Raw genomic sequence first — 6,309 nt, 5'->3', positions numbered from 1 at the left:
CATTTTTGCTTATTCTAGTAGTCACAGGAGGGAAACCACACAGGGATTTTGTCCTGGAAAGAAGCAAGCTGGAGAAGCAATAAAGAAGCAAAGAGTACTCTGGCGGCACCCACGGATCCTTCTGCAGAACTAGTGATGTCAAAGTCGGAGTTGATGGCTCTCCCACTGATGTCAATTTTCTGTGGAGGCTAGTAAAAGAAGGCAGCATGCATCCTCTGTCTATTTTTATCTATTATGGATCCATTACACTTGTACAATCTGTGAGCATGGTTGCAAAACATGGGAGGTGCCTACCATAAGAAATATAGTTGACATTACTTAGAAAATAAGTCTCTCTGGTTGTTTCCAGCTATACATACCTACATATATAGCTGAGCCCAAGCCTTCAAAGTCTTCTTGTTCTGATGGAGAATGAGTTTACTAATACTGATGGACACTGTGTCATGTAGACTGGCCATAACAGAAAAAAACCCAAACCCAACCCTCAGGTCCTGACAGGTTTGTTTTTCAAGTTAGACATTGTCTGTTAAATCTGATAAAATCCCAAATCTGATCAAGTCAACCAAAGTCAGCTGGATCTGCATTTTTCTGTTTTCTCAGTCTTTGAACAAAGGTTTCTCTGTTAGGGCTTTCACCAATTCTTTCAGCATCAAATTATACTATTTTTGTAGATATAGATACAAGATTGGATCTTGCCCTGTTTTTAGTTCAGTGATTCACACACATTTGGAGAAATGTTCTCTCATCATGCTATGTTAAGAATAGTAGCAGTGGAGAAAACAAAATTGAGAATAGAAGACTTACAGCAAGACTTAAAGCAGTACAAGCCAACATTTACTTGCTGACTTAATCTGTGCATTTTGGTACTATCAGCTTCTTCTCTAGGGGCTAAATTCAACATCATGTTGAAGTTATCGAAGAAATTCATTCTCCCCAATGGAAAATAATAATTCTTTTTGGCTCCTGCCACTTGCCGGCTACAGTTCAGCTTTCTCTCCTTCTTTCTCCATCCCTTTTCGTTTTCACCTGAATACATTCTTTCCTTTGTCTGCTTTCCCTCCTTCAGCTATCAGAACTGAATTTGGTATCTATGTAACTTAATGCAACGGAAGTATAGTAGGGTGGATTTTATATGCTATACAGAAGGGAATGAAACAAAATTGCATACACTTGCCAAGAGCGGATTTTAGGCCCATCTCTTATTTCTGGCCTACTGGGATAAAACTTTTGATTGAATTAGTAGTTAATTATTGGTTCTTATAAAAGTAAAAACACTAATTTTAAAATTAAAAACCCAAACAAAACAAAAAAAAACAACCATCAGACAAGCCTGTTAGACAATGAAAATTAGTAACTGCTTACATTTTGTTTAACCTCAAAGGAAGATTTTTCCCTACTGCAAGTTATTCATTTATGCACTTGCTATGGAATCAGCACTGTGGGTAAGTTGATAGCCTGTACAGGAAAGGAAAGAATGGCAAGCTGATTACTTCATGGTTATTTAACAAAACTGATGAGACAAGCAAATTATATTCAATTCTATTAAAAAGACTAAGCACAGCCTTTTTCCTCCCCTTTTAAAACAAAATTCCTACATTCCTTGTGCTGGGATTGGATGATATGATTCTACAATTCAGGAGTCTGCAGAACATCTGCAATGAAATCGGTTTTCTGCAGAAAACTGATGAATCACTTAGTGCCAATGACTGGAAGGAAAAGTACTTGTTTATGCCCTTACGTAATACATTTTTATGAGGTGAAGTTTGCTGTTTATAAAAAATATCCTTTCAGTTGCTGTAGATGTAAAATAATAGAATTCAGAACTTAGACCAAAGCATTATTGAAAAGTCAGTCACTAGCAGAATATCATCTGTTTATAAAATGCCAAAAAGGGGCTTTTACTTCTATAATAGAATTAAAATTTCCATCCATCTAAGGTTTTTCAAGAAAAAAAAAAAATCAGGGACACTATTAACACAGTTACCTTTGTAATATATCTTAAGCTATAATTAATACTTTTATCAAAAAATGTATCCTGCCTCAGAAAAGTAGATCTCAAACATAGTGCAGAAGATAACCAGGCTTGTGAGCTATTCCTCAAAAAAGCAAGCAATGTCTCTCTGTAATCATGGACAACTAACTACCTGCTTTTCCTTGCATACCCCTTCACTAATCATCTCTTTTAAGACTCAAACTGCTATCACAGGGGTAAGAACTGACTATCTGAATGTGAAAAACAATTTTGCATTATCAAATATGTCTTAAGACAGTTGTATGTCTGCAAATTAATTAGCGGAGCTAGTTTTAAGAATTTAACTGAAATAATTGTTTCATACTTACTTTGGGCGATGGGAACAAGAGTTGAGTTTGATTGCCACACTCTTTTCATTTCTTTCGGCATCTTGAGATATTTCAGTAAAAGATGTCATTGCTTGAACATGACTTCTTTTTGGATCCTGCCAAACACTTCCAGAAATAGCTGTAGGTGATTGGAAACGTGCAGATATGTATTTTTAATGACTAATGCATTTTGCATTTCTTTAGCAAAAGCTGTTTTGCTGTGGATATGAAAAAAATAATGTGCTATTTTCTTCATACTTCTTATCTCCTTGTCTTGACATCTATATTGGTTCTGCAAGTACTGTTAATGTACCAGACTTCTTGGATCAATTTATAAGTGTATTTTTATGAAGATAAGGTTTTGTGGCACTAAGCAATGGTGCAACGAGCAACCTGCATCCTTTGTGTCTTTGCACACATCTACCACCATTACAGTTGCCTGCTGTTGCTGTCATAAATCACAGGGATTATGAAAAGGATGTAACTGAGAAGGCATGCTGCCAGTCCATCTGCAATGGCCAGGTTTGCTTAAACCTAGAGACAGCTGGCCAAACTTAACTGTCACCTTGTTTTCCACAATGCATGTTATAGGAGCTATGCCACTCAGCTAATTGCCCATCTCATGCTTGCATTTGCAGCATGCTCTGGCCATTTGAGTATTGCTTTTGGAGAAGAAACACTACTTAACCACATGGGACCATTATGTCCTTTGTAAATTGAATGAACAGCAGTGAGTGCAAAGCTTTTGCATGGAAAAGGCCCTCTTCAAAGGTCCTCTTCAAAACCATCATGCTGTTTAGCCTGAAGCCACAGTTCTGTAAGAGCTCCGATTCCTGAGTCAAACACCACTCCCTGCCCCTAATCTGGCTCTATTCTGATCTGTTGGGTTAATATGGAACAAATTAGGGATGGGTTGCTATTACTGATAGTGTAGCAGTTATAGAGATATCACAGATTGCTGTGAAAACTATCCTGAAGTGATGTTAATTATTCGCTCTCTGAGTCTACCTTTGAACCATGCTTTAAACGGTGTGACTTTATTATGTAGGGCAATCCATGGGATCCACAACCTTTTGTAGAAGCCTGCATCAAAGGAGACTGGAGTTAAGAGTTATCAACAAATACTGGGCTCACATCATATAGGCTTTTGCTAATTACACAGACTATTTTGCGGCTATTATAGCAGGGTATGGTAGTCACTCATATAAGAAACTTACCTACTTAAGTGCAGACTGAAACATTTTCATCAATGCAAAAGTATTTTCAGAAAAACTTAATTAGCTGTGTCTGTATTGTGAACATTGCTTTTTATGCCCTGTCATGAGCTATGCATCTCTACCCAAGTAATCTCACACAGCATGTTCAAGCAGATCTTAAGTTGTGGTTTGATGCACCTGACAGTATGTGACCATACAGTGACAAACTGGCTATCAACATCCTGAATACCAAGCCCATTATTGTACCTTACTGCACCATGCGCAACCATGACCTTACATCAAGACTGAGTATAACGGGAGAATTTCTTCAGAGCAATCACTTAACAGACAGCAAACCTGATTTAAGGCAGAGCAACTTTCAAAACTCACTGCAAGTCTTTAGTGCTAATACAGATTCCAATAAAGAATCAATACTGCCACAAACACTACTTACTGTCTTTGCTTGGGGCTAAGCGTCTTTCTAGTCACCTAGCCCCAATGACTGCCCTGCCTCTTTGACAGAAACCTGATCCTTTCTCCACCCTGTCTTTAGGACCCAAACAACATGAGAACCAACTACAGAGGGCAGGCTAGGTATCTTGTTAGGGAATCAGGCATATTTCCATGAAAGCATCTACTAAACCTGTAAGCCATGAGGTTTTTTCCATTAAGAAAATGTATCTCTGAAGAAGATCCTTAAGAGTTATTGCACCAGAGCTATGTTTCCCAAATGTACAGATAATTTGGAGATGGCAGGTTGGGCTACTTCCTCAGCAGACTGCGTCCTGAAAGACTAGTTAGGTAAGATCTCTAAACCAGACAGCACATCATCTATTGGAGGGTGTCTAAAAGCTAGGGAACATGACGGGATGCGGTGGTCAGGATAATCAAACTTGGCACCTGTCCAGTCAGAAGTTAGACAGAAGGTTGCAACGAATCCAGAAAATGGCAGAAGGAGTCCATTTCCCAGTCTCCTAGGCTACTTCAACAGGCTAAGATTAGTTCTCCATTACAGCTCTTCCAACACAGCAGAATGCAAATCAGTTACTAGACTGGCAGCCTTTCGCTCCCTGAAATATTTTTGAGATATCTGCCTGAAACTAGACTGATTCCTTTGAGATGAATGGTAGCATACTGGCCAACCTTACCGTACTTTGCACCAGCCTGTTCTCTTAACTAGACTCAGGATCAGAGACATGCAGCTAAGGATTCTGTACGTATTAAAAACTACCTTAAAGATCTAGAACTACCTGTGCTTGCTGATGCACAAGTATGCCCACACCTCCCTTTAGAAATAGGTCTGCATTCTGTGTGCAGCAAACAGGGACATTGAGCAGAGGTACCAAATCTTAGGTGTGCTCCAGAGAATGCAAAAGATCATTGCTTGGCCTTAACAGATGCCTCACAAGTACCCCTCTGCATGCTTGCAGTCATCTAGACCCAGTGTCCCAGCCTGAGAGGGATCTCCCCATAAATGTTTTTTGCTCTAATGCCATCTATTTGGTCACCTTGCCAGGCTGCACGGGGTCTCATTGAGATGGAGTTAATATTCCCCATAGTAGTCCTCAGTGCTGTGCTTTGTATTGGTAGCTAGAAAGCTAATGATGACCCAGCAGTGTTTTGGCTATTGCTGAGCTACGCTCCCACTGCATCAAGGCGGCCTCTTCAACATCCCCCCTCACCAGGATGAAGATAGGCAAGATCATGGGCAGAGAAACAGTCATGACAGCTGATCCAAACTAGCCAAAGGGATATTTCATAGCTTTTATTGCTGAGCAGATGTCACATGATAAAAGAAAGAAAGAGGAAGCTGGATCATTTATTATCAGAGTGTTTGTCTTCCAGAGCAATGGCTACACATACTGAAGCCCTGCTTCCTGAGAAATGGCTGGATATACACTGCTGATGCAAAGCAAGATAATAAAATTTTCTTTTTTTCCCTCTTCCTTTGCTTCCATGCACAACCTTTGCTTTTGCTTTATTAAATTGCCTCTGTCTTGACCCATAATTTTTTTTCCCATTTCATTCTCTCCCCACCACCCCAGCCTGCTGAGGAGGGGAGTTACAGAGCAGCTTGGTGGGCAGCTAGCATATAGCTGAGGTCAACCTACCATGCAGATCCTGTCACAGAACTCAGTTCCCCTGGAATGGTGGAAATATTAAGGCTGCAGTAACAATTTCAGTGGATGTTTTGATGGCGATAACATGGAAAAACGTCATGGCAGGAAGTTATAATCTACCTGACCAGCTCTACTAAGAGATTTTTCCAGAGAATACGTAAGTGGTTGATATTCAAAAGGTATAAAACACAGTGTTGAAACTGCTCACTGTTGTTCTGGTTGTATGCACGGTGACTTACAGTAGACTATGGTACCATATTTTTGTTGTTGGAAGGAAGTGTCCATCAGCTTTAATACCTATCATGGCAGTAAGCACATGACCCTATCCTGCGTGTCAAGTCATGCCCCAACATTATCTTCCTTGTACAAGCCAACACAGCTTCCTAGCAAACACACATGAAATGTACCAGTCATCAATTTATTGCTATGACTACTCTGCTCAAAAGGAGAATTATTCAAAAGATACTTTGCTTTGGAACCTAAAACTGAAGAAACTTTTAAAGTGAACTGTAACTATGAACTAGCTTGCCACTTTGCATTTGTATCACAGATACTAAAGAGCACCTAATGACCTTACCACTGAATAACCATAATTAGCCAGTGAAAAAGAAAAAAAAAAAAAAGAAGTCTCTTAAGAAAAGTTCAGCACCTCA

The sequence above is a fragment of the Pezoporus occidentalis genome, unplaced genomic scaffold, assembly GCF_034315485.1.
Source record: "Pezoporus occidentalis ecotype Australia unplaced genomic scaffold, CSIRO_AGI_Poc_V1 ctg4, whole genome shotgun sequence".
Taxonomy (NCBI): Eukaryota; Metazoa; Chordata; class Aves; order Psittaciformes; family Psittacidae; genus Pezoporus; species Pezoporus occidentalis.
The sequence above is the reverse complement of the archived record's forward strand: the minus strand, read 5'-3'. Positions refer to the sequence as shown.